An 18,343-nucleotide genomic window follows, 5' to 3' on the forward strand; every position below is an offset into this window, starting at 1 on the left:
GTCAACGTGCCGCGAGAGCGGTTTGAAAGCAAACTCTTCCGATGATTTCTCGCCTCACCCTCGCGGTACTTTGATGTCATCAACCTGTCGTTCTTGCAGCGCAGCTTGAATTGTGCAGAAGGTTTCATGATGACCGCTGTTGTTATAATCTTTATTTTCGCAAGTAAACTCCTTTTTTTGTTTTAACATTCAAACAGACTCGTGGTTCTCCCCCACACTCACGCAATGCATATTGCATACATTATTCCAGAAGTAATTTTTGTTCTCTGTGGATAAATAAAAATGTTCTCTTACACTGGGAAATTGTAGCGCAGTCGAAGTGAATTGTATTAATTATTTGCGCGCGTTTTTGAATATGGCTACTTGTGGAATAAAAACTGCACGACGACAAAAGGTAAGACTTGTTTTTTCATTTAGCCCTGTTTTACTAAAAGTTTTATGTGTTTTAGTCTTAGTTGGTTAGCTGGCTGGGTTAACTACGTGTGCTCTATCACATCATTAAACGTCTTTATTGTGTTTTTATAAGTGTTTATTGGCGGCTGTCATGACAAGATTTGTGAAGGGATGTTACAGTATGTTTTGATATTATCTTGTTTTAGTTTATATGTTGCTGGAGTTGAACTTAGTTAAGAATGTTAACATTTGAAAAGCATTTTAAACAACCATGATTTCTACTTTTGTTTTTCATTTGTATTGCTTCCGTATTGTTGTTAGTAAGTGTATCCGTGCAATCATAGTATGATTTTATACAGGTTGGTGGAGTATGTACACATATGGATATAATGCGGTTTCATAGATTCGTTATTTGAATGGCCTTCTTGTACGAATAATTTTTGCCATACCCTAGGTTTTCGTGAAACGCCGCCACTGCTCACAACTATACAAAAGGCTATAATAATGTGCCTTACAAATGGCGCAATGCAAAAGATGCCAGAAGATAATCTCAGACAATGAGAGATGGAAAAGTGAAAGTTTTGCTTTGATGTTTTAGAAAGGGAATAAAAAACACTGTTCAACCTGTTTTTATGTTTATGGTTTAATGCTGATTCATTTTGATTTATGTCATAATGGACCTTTATTGAGGTTAGACAATATATTTCATAACTGTGAGGAATGCATTTATGACTTGTTCAATTTGTCACACCGTCTAATTTTCAAACTATTGTTTTCTGAAGTTTTCCAAAATTGTATTTGTAAAACATATTTAAGTATTTTATCCGCTGAATAACTGACAGCAAAACACAATAGTACAACCCAACAGACTGGAGTTCTACATATGAATTTACATTAAAATTAAATCAACTATAAAGCGTTGGATTATCGTAATTTAACATGATTTTGGATTTTTTACATTTTACAAAACAATTTACATTTAATAGGTTTTACATTTTGAAACACTACTTTTAAATAATATTTCATATTATATTTATCATAATTAAAAACATGATCATCGCTTTGATCAAGCAAGCAGGTATAATATGCTGACTTTTTATTATACTATAAATATATATTTAGATTATATGTAATATAATGTGAAAGTAAACTTAATGTAAATTTACAAAAATTAAAAAGTAAATTAAATACTGTCTGGTTTGTAAATAGCACAATTTGTTCTCGCACCATCAAAAAATAAAATCATTTAAATACTGTTTATTTTATAATAAAATGGCAGAGATTATAAAATAAATAAATAAACTCTTTTTGAATTATTGTGGACATTTTTTTGTTATAAATATTAATCTTAAAATGTAAATAAATGGACACTAAACTGTATTTTTTTTAAATATAGCCTATTAATTTTATATTATTAATATAGCCTATTAATCTAACATTAAACTACAATTAATTTAAGTTTTTCTCCCCAATATTATCCCTGAGCATAGAAAATACAATATATAAGCAACATAAGAATCAACCATTAAAGCAAACCCGAAACATCTCGTTGCACAGAAACAGATGAAGGCTGTAATATTTCTAAATTAGTGAAATATAGAAAAACATTCTGTTGTGTATTAATGAAGCACTTGTCTGCAAAGCACCATCTAGTCCATCTATTCATTAAGATTATAAACTAAGATCTGCAGATTATTCAATTACCATCATGCAGTTCATTTGCATTCAGGTACAAAAGAAACATTTCAGGTACCTGACTGAGGCAAACAGCGCCCTCTGCTGGTCATTTGTCTGCACTTCGCCGCCACACAGAGTGTTCTTCACTGTGGAAATCAATAAAACATGGATGCTTTCAGCTTAATATCCATCAAAACGTGACACATTCTTTCAAATGACTTTAATGTATTCCTAATATTATTTCTATATTCCTATATAAACCCTGTCAGTGACAGAACTGTACTGATGGAGACGGGTGTGTGCAGATTTTGTTTAACACTATAGCTGATGGTAACAAAGCAGAGATTGTTTGTTTCTGCTGTAGCGTGGTGCCCAAGCATCCTTTTTCATTTGCTTGTTTTCCAGATGTCGTGTCCTCCATATCACCCTGTCCTCGTCCTGCTACCCTCCCTCTCCATCTCTCGCTTGCTCTCCCTCCCTCCCTCTCTCTCTCGCTCTCTCCCTCCCTCTCTCATCCCTGCCTGCAGCAGCAGCTTCATAGACCCTAACCGCATCAGGCAAGATAGCAGATTGGAAGTACAAGAGATGTCCATCCATCAAATGGAAGAGAGTTGGGAACCGAGGGAACACAGAAAGGCAGCGAAAAAGAGAAAGTGGCAGCACTTTTAAGCTAAATTAGAACCAAACGTTTTGTTTCGACTGTATGGTTCCATAAGGAACCTTTAACATCCCCAAATGAAACAACAAACATGCAAGGACTACTAAAAACAGCAATGCAGACCTGCTATAAAAACAAACTTGTTATAAGGCAACATCTGTGCTGCTGGCCTATTGTGGCATCATCATACCACTACTGCGGTTTGACTAACCTAAACTATTCTATACTCTGTTTGAATATACAAAGGACACGTCCAAAAACACCAGATGAACGGATGATGCCACACACCAGCCATCTCTCCTGTGCAAACAACCCTTTTGTTCTTGTTTTGTTAAGACAGGCTGGCATACTGAGGTGTGAGCCATGTAGTCTGGGTGGGTCGTGTTTACGCAAACACCTGTTGCAGAGCAGACGCCCAGACAAGGAGAAGACCTGAAGGACAGCTGCCTCGTCTGGCAGGCAGCGGGTAGCGGCTACTTGATGGATAGCACCGAGTTAGAACAGGTGTGTAGTGGGAGAGTCCTCTGGACTCTTACCCATGATTCATGCAGACAGGCTATGCGTGCAGAAAAAAATGGAAAACATACAGTGGGTTCTGGTATGCGTGGCACGTGGGAACGGTTTGGGTCATACTTGGGTTGTCCTGCCACTGGCTCAGTTTTCAGGAGCGTTTTATCTTTTACCTTCTCTTTATCGCCGTGATATAACGCTTCACTTCTCTCTGCGTATCTCTGGCACCCCTGCGCTGCATCTGTGTATCGCAACGCTGCACCACCCCCCCTCGCCACCCTCCATTCTTAATGTGTTTGTAGCTGATCGGGCGCGCGCGCACTCTCTCTCTCTCCCCACAGCACGCTCTCCATCTCCATTTCTAATTCCCTCCCTCTATCTCTTCACCTCCCTCTCTTTGTATCTTTCCTCTTCCTCTCTCGCCCACCTTAACGTTCTCTCACTCCCTTTCTTGGCTGATGAATCACCTTCCCCTCCCGTTGAACTCGACTGAATCCAAGGGAAGCAGTGAAGTAGCATCGATCAGCGTCTCCAACAGCCCCACAAGCCACAGCGCAGAAAACACACGGAAACAACAAACCGGTGTGCACGGATGCATGCGTGCTTGCCATCAACCTCGCTCATAAGCGCTTGTTTACCGGGCACGGGGGAATACGAAAGTTCCCGGTGTGCATGTTGCATGTCGTCGTTGGTCCGTTGCGATCCACGCTAGATAGTCAGAACGCGGAAGGTGCACGTTTGCGTTCACATGTGAAAAATATGTGAAATCAGCACAAAAGGGTAGCATAAATCAATGCACATTCTTTTGACCTATAAAACTGGGGAAAAGCACGAGGTTGAACAAATTGCTGGCACTTGCAAAACACACAATAATTTTGATTTGCACTGAAATTATCTATCAATATCACAGATATAGTAAGTCAAGGGGGGTATTGAAGTAATGTTACTACAACTAAAACAGACGTGAACGTGACCACATCAGGTTATGAGCATGAAGTCCCCCTTAAATGTAACTAATTGCCGCCACCACCACCACCTCTCTTCTGACCTTAGCTATTCTTACACATAATGAATCATTACGTAGCCAAAAAGAAACCTTTGACCGTAAATAAGTGGACTAACAGAAAACAAATGTATCAACACACAATTACAGGCCCGAAATTTCACTGACACCAGGTTCTATTTCCCTTCTCTATTAGGCCTACGCTGTTCTGTCTCGGACTGGTGGCATTGTGCCGATCGCCTCTCTTGTTTTGTTCCTAATGTACTGGCAAAGGCAGACTCCATTAGTCCCTGCATGCACCAAACACATTTATGTCCCTCTTTCATTTCCTGCTTTTCATTGCACCATGATACATCAGCACGCTCATAGCAGTGTGAAGAAACCTTTCTGTGAACTTGTAGTTGCATGTTGAGGGTGAGTGCCACCTGCTGGCCACCGCTGGTACTGCAACTACTTAAAGATTCACAGCACAGTGGTGCATGGGATCGAACCTACGCTTTCTGTTGCTATACCAACAAAAGCTTCTGGATCACCCAATACGACTGCAGTTCAAGGAGGATGTGGATTCCAAAACATGGAAAAAACAAACAGACAGCTATTTATCAAGAATCAACATCGTGGAGAACAGACAGGAGCCCCTCGAGAGCAATCTCACATTCCTACCATTTTCTGACACAGCCAACAAGAATGTATTCTCAGTACACGCTTTGTGAGTCATCCACGTGTGTAAATAGGAAAAAATAGTTTCTTAAAAATTCATTTGTGTGTGTGTGTGTGTGTGTGTGTGTGTGTGTGTGTGCATGCCACCACAGGCGTATAAGCGAATGTGCTTATTATTGGCAATTCCTGCGGGGCCTACCTTTTAAAAAGTTTAAAATGTGAGTTATGTTGCGTGAGTTGCAAGAAGACAGAGGACATTGACAGATCACTTTAGGCAGCCGAATTGCAGGTTGTTACGTCCCCCTGTCACCATCCTCATCTGTCTGGTAGGTGGCCGTACCTCCGAGGCACTGCACGATCCTCCTACCGCCAAGGATCACACGGTACAGGCTGCCAACTGAAGACGCCCGGTCTTGCTCACATGCAAACTCGGTGTGTTTTTAAAAATCATGATAGTTACGGGGTTGTGATGAAACGGAGCAAAGCCGCAGGAACAGGGGGATTTATTCATCAGCTATGCGTGAGGTCAAATGCGAGTTGAAACAAAAGTTACATTGGCAACATCTCCATCTTCACAATCTTCAGTTTTGGAGTCACAAGTGTATGCACTTTACGCAACCTTAAAGCTTTTGCTATATTGCATGCTAATATGCATTGCATTACAATTTAGTTTTGTGCATGTCAGGTTAAATATTAAAAAAGTTTGATATTATTTATGCTTTATTTAATCACATTGGATACAGAAGGTCAAAAACAGGAAAGATGGTTGTGCATGACCCATGCAAGAGATCATCTGGGTTACATGCGTACAAAATAAAAAACACATAGTGTGCATAGCAAAGCATAGCTTTATGCAACCTTAAAGCTTTTGCTATATTGCATGCTAATATGCATTGCATTTTAATTTAGTTTTGTGCATGTCAGGTTAAATATTAAAAAGGTTTGATATTATTTATGATTTATTTATCAAACTGGATACAGAAGGTCAAAAAGAGGAAAGATGGTTGTGCATGACCCATGCAAGAGATCATCTGGCTTACATGCGTACAACAAACACACAAGTGTGCATACATGTAGCATAGCATAGCATAGCTTTATGCAACCTTAAAGCTTTTGCTATATTGCATGCTAATATGCATTGCATTATAATTTAGTTTTGTGCATGTCAGGTTAAATATTAAGAAAGTTTGATATTATTTATGCTTTATTTAATCACATTGGATACACTGTAAGCCCATACAGGTTGATTGAACCTAAAACATTTATGGAAACTCGTTGCCCTAAAAAAGTTAATTTTGCCTGGTTAAAATAACAATTAATTTTAAGTTTAATGTACTTAATGTTTTAATTTCTTCCAATATTCCTGCACTCTTAACCCAGATTCGATGACATTATGTGTGAGGAAACCCATTGCATATAACTTTAGTTTTTATTACTTTATATTACATTTGATGTTATAAATGGTTTTATAACAAATATCAATAACTGACTTTAAGTCAGTCATTGAATAAACGTGATTCTCCACAGAAACACACCAAAAATGTGTTTTGACATACATTGTCAGTACTGTGGAGAGAAATACAATAAATTGTTCTGAAAAGGGTTCATGTAAGGAAACACTGATCACCTGAACGGTGACTTCACAAAATTATAATTTACAACAAAACAATATCAATAATATAAGAGCTTGAACCTATATGACATTTTATTAACAAATATTTGATTAGAGAAAGTTCTTATCAGTTTTTAATTTGTGAAAAAGCAGAAAATAATCAAAATATTCAGGCGCAAAGGATTATGGGTATTCCTCACAACATGAACTAATAATTTTAAGTTCATTTTACTTGAATGTTTTAGTTTAATAGATTTTGTAAGGTTAACAGTTAAATCAACAAATAAATTTAAGCTTTGGCTTCAAAACAGAAAATATTAATGATTTTTCCTTGATTGTTTGAGTAAAGACAATTTCTGGGTTAACAGTGTACAGAAAGTCAAGAAGAGGAAAGATGGTTGTTCATGACCCATGCAAGAGATCATCTGGCTTACATGCGTACAACAAACACACATAGTGTGCATAGCACACATACCACATAGTACAGTAAGAGAAGTATGCGATTCTCATTTTTTCCAGAAAGGCAAACACAAATCTATAAGTCTGACAATTACTGTTCTGACTACATGTCGCCCCCTGCAGGCCAAACGTAACTATGACTGATCTAACATTTCTCCCTGGTACCAATATTAGTTCGTGCATGTAGAAATCCTGGCAACTTTATTTCATCCAATATATCAACACATTTCAGAACATTAAATATCTCACGCCGCAGCAGGCGAACACCGAAAACCGAAAACCGTCTCGCCTCCCGCAAACCCGAACTGATTTAAATCGAGTCACGACTCGAAGAAATGACGACCATTAAATTTTAAGTATAGAAATTTGTAGAGAAATGAATACACCGTGCCTCCCCGCCCCCATTGCCGGGGATCCGGCAGGCTTGCAGATGCTTTATGGCGGGCAATTCAGCTACAGCTGCTATCTGCACCATCTCAGGAATGACCGCGCTTGGAATCAAGTGCAATAAACCAGACTGGAATAGGAGGGAGAAAGGAAACAAAAGAGTACTAGTCCGTCTGGACGACCATTTAGGGGGAAAGAAGGGGGGTGGCTCACTGCCCTCTTTCTTTAGCCAAACAGTGAAGGGAAAATGCCACACGCATTCACACAAACCAGCGAGAGCAAAAGCCTCACACTGCGGTCAGTGACTGGGGGTTTACAGTTTGTTTTCTCAGGACTGGCTCAGAAAGGCAGAGGACCGAGTTTTCCACGCTTCCTCTCTCGCATACACACTTCGGCCTCAATCTCTTTCACACCCCGATCTTGTATTGGGTTTTGTGTTCTGGGCCTCAGGAAATCCCCTCCAAAAAGAGTGCGAGCTGTTATTTATGTCTCTCGCCCTAAAAAGAGTGCTTTATAGCTCACGTCAAGGAGAAGCAATGGGGGGAGAGAGAGAGAGGCGTAAAGATGAGCCACCGTAAGAGATTCAAGGCAGAGACGAACCCTCGTCCAAATCCTCATCTAAATAAAGGCCTAGTAATCAGAGGCATGTGTTTACCATTTACAGAATAAAAATAAAGGATAAGAGAGAGAATGCAAGGAAAAATACTTAAAATGCATTGGACATCTGTCTGAAAGTGACCAAATGCAGGTGTCAGTCAGTGCTCCTTTAGCTTTATTGGTAGAGCAATGAGTATAAGCAGCACAAAGGCTATGGGTTTGATTCCTAGGGACCCCACATACATAAAAAGTTTAGCTTGAATGTAAATGCTGTTTTGGATGAAAGTATCTGCCAATGAATAAATGTAAAATCTTAATGTAACCCCAAAAACCAACAGCAACTCCGATTTAATGGTTTAATAGTTTTCTATAAAACGTCAACACGTTTATCAGGTATTTTTGGTAATACATTGTTTAAAGTATTTTATTTATACTCTGCATTAAAACTTTTAATTACTTTTTGATTTAAATGTATTATTTTGAAATGTTGTACTGTAATCAAGATAACAACAAAAGCAACAATAATAATAGTATAACAATAGTATAATAATAATAATAATAATAATAATAATAATAATAATAATAATAAAACAATAAAAACAACAAAAATAATAATAATAACAAAAAAATAATAAAAACAACGATAATAATAATAATAAAAACAACAATAATAATAATAATACTAACAATAATAATAATAATAATAATAATATTAATACTAATAATATTAATAAGAATACTTTTGGTCTTTTATTTCTATATTTTTCCATCTTTACTTATTTTAAGAAAAGAAAAAAATAAATAAATAAATAATAATAATAATACCATTATCCTAATTTTATCTTATTTGTTAAATAATAATAATAGTAATAACAACAAAAATATTAGGGCTGCAAAACGATTAATTGCAACTAATCATTTGCAGATTAAAAGTTTTGTTTATGTTATATGTAAACACGTAAGTGTACAAGTGTATAACAATTATGTATATAAAAATACACACATGCATGTATAATTTTAAGAAAAAAAATATATTTATATATTAAGTATTTATAATTATATATAATATAAATTATATATAAATATAAAAATGTATATACACATGTAATTATTTATATATATTTAAATAATATATTAAATAATATATATTAATATTATATATTTAAATAATATATTATAAAGAATATATTTATATATATTGTTTTATTATTTATTTATTATACACAGTGCACACACACGTGTTTACATATAATAGGCTTTATGCCAAGCTGCACCACTTCCTAAACTTCAGCCAGCTCCTTGTTTCCTGTCTTGCATTATTGGACAAACTGATTAATCCAGGTGTGCTTGACCTCAGTAGTCACAAACAAACTGATTAATCCTGTGCTTGACAACAATAATCAGACACACTTAGATTAATCAGTTTGTCCAATAATGGAAGACAGGAAACAAGGAGCTGCTGAAATTCAGGAAGTAGTGCAGCTGGGCATAGAGCCTATTGGAAACAAAAACTTTTATTCTGCAAACAATTAGTCGCGATTAATCGTTTTGCAGCCCTAATGTTATTGTTGTTATTATTACTATTATTATTCTTTTGTTTGCCATCATATATTATACATACACATCATATAACGTCAATATTTATTAATAACAACACACTGTTATGTGCATGTTGATGCTTTATCAGTATTATACGCAGAACAATCATGCCAGTAAAGGTGGCATCAGGTGACATCAGGAATCATAAATCTAAAGGGTGTAGTAGTGAGCACAGAAACACATGAGACAGATCTGTGTTGTGTTTAGACTGGACCCAGATGTACCTGCCTGCAGCTGAGGAGGTCCGACACAGCCTCCTCGCTCACCCTTCAAAGAATCGGACCCTCAGACACTTAGAAAACAATACCTGATCTCTCTCTCTCTGACACACAAGATACACTGTAGCTCCAGGCAAGACGCACACAACCGCAAGCAACCCACAAAGACTCCCACCACTGCAACGCTAACAATGTAACAATGGTAAGAAATACTAGAAGAACACAGCGCCTCCAATACTACGCTATCTCTCACGTAAGGCAAGAGCCGAACACAGCGGCACTGAAACCAGAACATCGCATTTTACAGCATTACTTCACAATTACATTCTTGTCCCACTTCTGGGCAACACGAAGAATGAATGGAGGGTGGATGGTGAACGCCCACACGTATAAAATCACCACTTCTCCCAACAGTGCTCAAGTCCAGACTGTCTAAGTGCTCTGAGTGGGTTTAACGTTTCAATGAGTCATTCTCAATGCGTTAGGATGTCCTCTTCAGTATCACAGAGCGATTCATCAGCTCGGCTTCATTCAGCGGGTCAACCGCAGGTGCACCTCCTTTGAGGCTGTGGAAAGGATTCAGTAACATTTTCACTTATCAAAAAATGGAGCAAAATCCAGGTACATCAATCAGTGTTGTACAATAGAGCCAGGAATATAAACATAACTACATCACTGTCAGAACAGAGCGCTCGAGATATTGAACTCTTGACATCAGACACTTTAACAACAGACGCCGCAAAATACTATTTTTATATTTCCTCTTTTGTACTTTGTATTTATTATGCCTTGTTTTACCATTTATCCTAAAATGTGGATCTAAATACACAAGATGTACAAAGAATATTTTGCATCTGACTTTACAAGAATTTCTCTATTTAAATGAACATATTGTTTTCAAATGTACAGTAGTGAGACTTTTATATATGTGACCACAAAACCAGTCATAAGTCGCATGGGTATGTAGCAAAAGCCAAATGTTATTTTTCTTGCCAAAAATGACAATTGTTTTGCTAGATAAGACTCTTAAGCCTCGTTTGGGATCGTTTAGAGTCCTTTGAAACTGCAATTTTAAACTGCATTGAAACTGTTACATGTTGGGGTCCATTAAAGTCCATCAAAATGAGAAAAATCCTGGAATGTTTTCCTCAAAAAACATAATTTCTTCTCGACTAAACAAAGAAAGACATCAACATTTTGGATGACATGGTGGTGAGAAAATTATCTGCATTTTTTTTTTTTTAAGAAAATTGACTAATCCTTTAAGTAAGTATCATGTTCCAAGAAGATATTTTGTAAATTTCTTACCATAAATATATATCAGAAATGTTTTTATCATTAGTAATTTGTGTTGCTAAGGACTTCATTTAGACAACTTTAAAGGCGATTTTCTCAGAATCAAGATAAAACCATACATATTTATTTATTTTTCAGATGATGCATAAATCTTAATTTAAAAAAAAATTACCCTTATGACTTGTTTTGCGGTCCATGATCACATATTAAAAATTTGTTTTTTATGAATAGCCATATATTTTTTATATGTTTCCTTTTCGATTTTTATTAGTAATTTCCTATTGCGACTATTTTGTTCTGATTTAATTGTACTTTTTTAAGTAAAACCTACAATATACAGTTCAACCAGGGGCACGCAAACACTAAAAAACTCAATTTTCATGATATAAAACAGCATTTATAAAATTATTACACATCTAATTGTTATTTATGACCCACTTATGCATCCCAGAAGAGTCAATTTGTTCCTGTTCCCTAAATCTGTTTCTGTGTCTCAATTGGTCGAGCATTGCATTAGCAGCACAAAGATTGTGGGTTCAATGTAAATTTAAATTTTGGCATTTTGCATTTTTATTTAAAGCGACTTATTGTGCATTTAAATGACAGTTTTATTAGTATGTGGGTTCCCTGCACTGTACAAAATGTTATCATATCAAGATATATTTTTATGTTACTTTAACTTAACAAATTAAGTTAAACAATTTCAACTTGTTTTTCTAAGTTATGTCAACTTATCACTCAAAAAATGTCAACTTATCAGTAAAAAAAACTACTTTAAGTAAATAGGGTGTATAAACTTTATGCTGCATGTTTTTTTACAGTGCATGCAGCTGTAACATAAAAATATAAGTTAAACTACACTGTAAGAAAATTCGTATTACTGGGTATTACTGGCAACTAGCTGCTAGTAACTTACTGTAGATTTTACATTTATGTTATTTACTGGTAACAGTTTGTTCAAAGTTAAATGAACATGAAACATTTTCAGTCTTTATCTTCTACAGTAAGTTACTGGCAACCAGCTGCATATTACAGCAAATTTTACAGTGTATTTCAACTTGTTTTTATAAGTTATGTCAACTTATCACGGGTCAAAACTTAAAATAGTAGGTTGAATTGACTTGCAAAACCAAGTTATTTTAACTTCATATTCTAGGGATAGAAATCAGTTTCTTTAAACTGTAATGCATGCATGAAAAAATTCTCAACAACACATAACGGGTCCGATCAATTTCAGCTGCCTACAGTAAGACATATAACATTAACTTCACAAAGCTTTACGAGCGACATATTTCAACAAAATTACATTGCACAAAAGACATAACACGCCCATCTCACTCCGTGATGGTGGCCTCGGATCGGGGTTTAACAAACCATTCCTAGGTTTACCACAACCATCAGTACACAAAGCACAAAAAGTCGCACACGTGTAAACAAGTGTGCAAAGCCCAGTGCACAAACGTGCCGTGCACGCCCTGATTTACAGCAAAGTAAACGATTTAAGCTGCACGTCTCGCTCTAACACCTAAACACATGACAGGCCTCTCATAAATAAGGTTAGCCAGAGCCTCCAGTGTAATTTACACCTACACTATCTCTTAAACTAACATGTAACAGGTTCATCTGCCATATTTCAGCACCACAGGCTGAGAACTCGCCCGGGAAAGATGAATGAGCTGGACGGGCATTAAGAGCGAGAGAGAGAGAGAAACTGCGAATGTGCAGTTATGAGGGGCTGGGCGAGTCAACTTCAAAGGCCGAGAGTGGATCTGTTTTGGATGTGGAGGCCATGTTGGCTGCACGCAGGCCCGGTACAGGCTTAGCTAACGCTCCTGTGAAAGCCCTCCAGGCCTGAGGCACAACCATGGCAGGCTGCAGTAATGTCTGACAGCGGCATCAAGGCTTCACATCTACCGTCATAAATCCTCCTGCCCTCATTCTTCTTTTCTCATGCGGCGAAATGCATCTTTGTCCCATAAGGGTGATTTATTTTGCAGAAACTTAAAGTTGCACCAGTCACTTCACAGCACGGGACTCAGCGTAAAAGGGTAAGGGAGAAAAGCAGAGCACAAATCTGGCCTCGACGCAGTGAAGTCTGTTTGCAATTTAACCAAGTAAACCCGGTTATGTGAGGGATTAATATGATCCATATTTTAAAATATTAAAACTTTTAAATAGTGTGTGTGCGTGCGTGCGTGCATGCGTGTGTAAAAACCACTCCAGTAAGAAGAAAAGTGAATGGACTTCAAATGAATCATGCCACCTAGAGGCTGAATTGGGAACTGCAGCATAAACAAATCTTATAGGAGACCTGAGAGAGACATTTTTATAGGTTATAGTTATACAATCTCATACTTGTATAGTGTAACTTATTTTTCCCTCAGCTGTGAGGCCATGATGATGTCAAATAATACCCTATATTATAGATTTATTATTTTAAAACTTTAAGCTTATCAATCCACTAAAACTCCACTTAGAACCCCATAAGACCCATCGAGAACACATTTATGTTTCAGTTCAACCCAAAGAAATATCATAAATTTAAAAAATGGATCAAGGAAATGTCTTATCGCCATCATGCGCTTGAACATTTTCTTTTTCTCAGTGGTGATACTTTACATTCTCAATACCATAATCCAAAATTTAGCATAAATGCAAATACTACCCTGTTGTATATATATTTAGCAATTTAAATATAGGCTAATATTTGTCTTTGTTGCATAATAATCCGATTCTTTTGGGGGCTCGATTGTCACGAAAATAATGACAAATCTTAATGATCTTCTTAACAATATAACTTTTTGCTTCTCTTAATTTAGGGTGAATTGAAAACCGTTCATGTTCTTGGCAAAACCCCAGTTTGTCATAACATGCTGTAATAGTCGCATTTACACTCACCAGAACCTAAAACGGCACAGAGATGCACACTTAAGATTTGCATGAGGCCTTTAAACCTGCTGAACTGAGCCTGTTAATTCAATGCATTTTACTGCCAATTGCCACTTTGGCGCTATGAAAATAAGCATAAACGCCACAGCTTTAAATGTAAATTAATGAGGGTTGTTGCTAGGTTACCGAGCGCACATCCAGAACAGCAAATTATTAATTTATAACTAAGCGAGACATTACTTAGCAATTAATGTCTAGATATAACCATTCAATGACACCTGCAGTCTGCATATATCAAGTGTAGATTTTAGGTTTAAGAGGCGATTGCAGAGATATATAATCAGTTTTGTACTTCTAAATGATCTGTGAGACATCCAGTCTATTACAAACTGTACGTAGTTCACAAATCTTTGTTGTTTAGGTTGGGAAATGGTGGGAAAATACATTCTTTTTTAGGAACAACCTATGAGAAACATAGTAAATTATATATTTTGCATATATTTCTCATTTGTGCACAGCTACATATTATATTTCTGTACACATTGTACACATTGACTAACAACAAATAATAAATGTGTTCCTTTTACATCACTTTTTTAACATAAAGGCAATACTGTGCATGATGAAAAGCAGACAGACTGTGTAAAATAAATTTTGTTTTGTCTTCCATCCAAACTCTTAAAACAAATACAAAACCTTTTTTTTCTTTTTAGAAGAACTAAACAATTTAAATTGATATTTTAAACTATTTTAACAATGCAAATTTGAAATCCAAGTACTCTGTAACCCATCCAAGTCCCAACGTACACCTGGTTGTGTCACTCACTCATCCTATATGGAAATATAAAACCCAAGGTTCTAGATTCCCACTAGTGCACCCGGCACCTCCTCACAAAAAGACACAAACAGGCAGATGAGAAACGCTATGACTGGATCCGGCCCAGCGAGTTTAAACCACAAGACCATCTTGAATGTCTACAGTGAGAAATTCTCCGCGGCACAGGGGAAAACAACAGGCCTCATCACAGGGGTCTCAATTCTGAGAAGCAGAGATTTTGGATGCGATACTGTCCAGTTCGATCCAAAACGTCCACCATCTGTAACAGCTGGATGACAGCCGGTTAAGAGCGAGAACATTTGGTTCAGGTCCATCAAAAACAGAATCCTGAATTCAGGTTTGAACCAAACTCAAAAATCACAATTTGAGCCCTCCCTTAGTGTCATTGTGAAGATCGGGCAAACGCACGATCCCGGGATGCAAAACGACAGACGTAATTCCCAGACACAGAGCATCTGGCCAACTGCAGACCTTCAACCAGCGTCAATAAGCAAACTAAACCCCACCTCTGGAAATGTTCTTCACAAAAACAAACATACCTGTGGCTTGAGACTAGGTGAGCTATGCTACTTGCTTGGATCAGAACGAGGCATTTATTAAAATACATGACATCCAAAAACACAAGACGTGCTGAAGACACAAAGACCCAGCCAAGAAAGATTACGACTTTGCCGTTCAGACTCGAATGCTTTGATTTATAAGCCTCACCTAAGCCTCCGCTAATTTAAACCGGGATGGTATTTTGATCCTGTGTAATATGTATTCGATTTGGAAGTTAGAGATTGAAAATGGCTGCAAAAGTTAAATAATCATTTGTTTAAGCATTAACATTTACATTTATCCATTTGGCAGATGCTTTTATCCAAAGCGACTTACAGTGCATTCAATCTTTACATTTTATCAGTATAAATGTAACGTGGCATCGAGTCCATGAACTCAGGAATTGAGGAGTTTTACATTTAAAAAGCCTGTGATTTATTTTGATGATCTACACTTACTTGTTTTGTGGGACATAACATTTTAATGCCTAAATTACAAAGATTAAAGGGTGAAATTGACATTCTGCCTGTGCATTACAAAAAAACAAATTAAAAATAACAGTTATTGTGTTTGTCTGTTTGTTTGTTTATCACCTGTTAGTCTAACTTGTTATTTAAGTATATTTAAATATATTTATATTTATATATTTTTATATATTTTATATATTTTTATATATTTATATATATATATATATATATATATATATATATATATATATATATATATATATATATATATATATATATATATATATATATATATATATATATATATATAAAATAGCAAGTAGTAATGTTTAAAATTTGATTTTTGAAAAATTGAGTCAAACCATCTAAAAAAACATGCGTTTCTGAAAAGCCTTGAGTTTATTTTATAAATAATAATTATAATGCAAGAACTAGTTTTTCATTTTTTCATTTTTTTAACTGCCTTAATTTAAGACATCAAGGGTGTATCTATTTCCAAATCTTTATTTTACTTGCCAAGGAAATGAAATGAACACTACAGGAGGATAATAAAAAAGCTCTCACACATTTCAAAGGCTTTGGCACGTGTTTCACACTGATCCACAAGCGCCCTCTGGTGGTAGCACTTTCAACTCGACATTGCCATTAAAATAATTTAAGAAGTTTTAACTCATTTCTATTATCTATTCTAATAAATAACTGTCACCAGGTATACTGTAAGAAACTTTCACTGTGGCTATATATTGTGAATATACTTAAATATTTAGTATAAAATCATTAGAAATGACCCTTAGCTGCACTAAATGTTAAGCTTTTATTGGGTATATAAGTTTTTAGTGAGATAAATGGGAGATACATTGTGTCTACATTTTGACCAATGGGAGGCCTTTTCAATTTACAGTTTTGATATGTGCATGTCAGAAATGTATCATGGTTGCCTTTTTTTGCCAAACAGATAGGCTACTTCTCTTTAAATATAAAAAAAAATGAATGAATAAGAATATTTTATTAAATTATTGCGTATTACTGAAGTTTTTTTCACAAAGCTTTTATTTTATTTTTTTGACTGCGGAGGCATATATATTATAAATATGATGAAACTTTGATTACCATGCATCATATTTCCTGAAAGAATGATTAAACCAAAATATCGTAAAACAAACCAGCCTACTTGACAAGTTATACAACTTGACCTGTATTCATAAGTCTTTCACAATCCTTCACTTCTGGTGTTGCTAACACGATATATTTATTATTTTCCAAGTATGCTTGCTAGGAAAGTTTCTATATAACAGCTTGTACTGTCATCATTAAACAAGACTGATGATGTCAACTACAAAACTCCATTATAGCGCCCTCGTGCGTCCGTCAATATATGAAAAAAAGACCTCAGTTTAATGACCATAAAGCAATTTAAAACAGTTTTACATCTCTTCAGTAAACATAAAATTTATTATGAATTTAGTCTAAATTAATTTACATAAACACTGACGATAAAGAAAAGATTTAAAATGAAAAATACTTAAACTATTTCGGATACTTAATCCTAATAGCCGACTACTTTCATTCATTCTTAGAAGTTCAACATGCTTTAGACATCAAATAATTGTTTCAATAATTATACATAGTATATTCACTGGATTAGGATCAGTCTGATTTAACATTTACGTTCACGACACAAATATAGTGTTGAATAAACGTTAGAAGTCACAATTACAAACATCAAATAAAAATAGGAGTGCATTACATTCAGCGTGGCTATTTACAGGAGTGAACATGCCCCTAAGTACCCCATCTGTCTTCATTCACAAGCTCATAACTCTGTATAGAGAGACATTTGGCCCCTGTCCCGACGGTGCCAACTCAACTGATATACTAACAGACGTTTGTCAGCGAAACCGAGACCAATCACACTCGACGATAAACACACTGAAACTTACATTCCACCTAACATTTTTACAATTTATTGAAATATGTCTTTTATAGGTTGAATCTGATAAGTATTGGATTGAATATGTGGTTCCTGTTGGAAAAGGCAGGGGGCAGTCTAACGCACACAGGCCTACTGAAATACGACCTAGATGAATGGTTGAAATATAAGTGCATTTTTCAAAAGTTAAAACCGCATGTACTAAATAAACACAGATTAAATGTATAAACGTCCATTAAATAGTAATCAAAGCCACATTAACTTAACAAATATACATTAACCACACAGTTAAAGATGTTCATAAAAACATAAACTACTTCGGTGGTAACATTGACAATTAACGTTACCATAGGACTAATTTGTTGAAAGCAGTTGCAAAATGGCTGCGTCTACAAATAATATCAATAACAAAATATCAAATGTTCCGTCTTCAAACTAATTTGCTAGGTGTTTATGTAATCTAATTTTATTTATTATCGATTAACGTTGCACTCACGTGAGATGAAAACTTGCTGGATGGACGTATTTCACATACACGGCTTGAGTTTCTTCCACCTGTTGACGCCATGTTGAGGTCACGTGACCAGCGGAAATCTGGCCATTCTTGACT

General features: G+C 35.9%; 1 long non-coding RNA gene across 1 annotated transcript in view; it reads right to left on the bottom strand.

Annotated features, from left to right (window-relative positions):
• Positions 1-18,343, bottom strand: part of LOC135775261 (uncharacterized) — a 116,359-nt gene extending 98,016 nt beyond the window's left edge. The window contains exons 1-2 of the long non-coding RNA XR_010543851.1: positions 18,230-18,343; positions 2,147-2,216 (exon numbers count right to left, since the gene is read on the bottom strand). This is a non-coding gene — a long non-coding RNA (uncharacterized lncRNA). The remainder of the gene's footprint in view (positions 1-2,146; positions 2,217-18,229) is intronic.

This window comes from Paramisgurnus dabryanus, chromosome 21, assembly GCF_030506205.2.
Source record: "Paramisgurnus dabryanus chromosome 21, PD_genome_1.1, whole genome shotgun sequence".
NCBI classification, from domain to species: Eukaryota; Metazoa; Chordata; class Actinopteri; order Cypriniformes; family Cobitidae; genus Paramisgurnus; species Paramisgurnus dabryanus.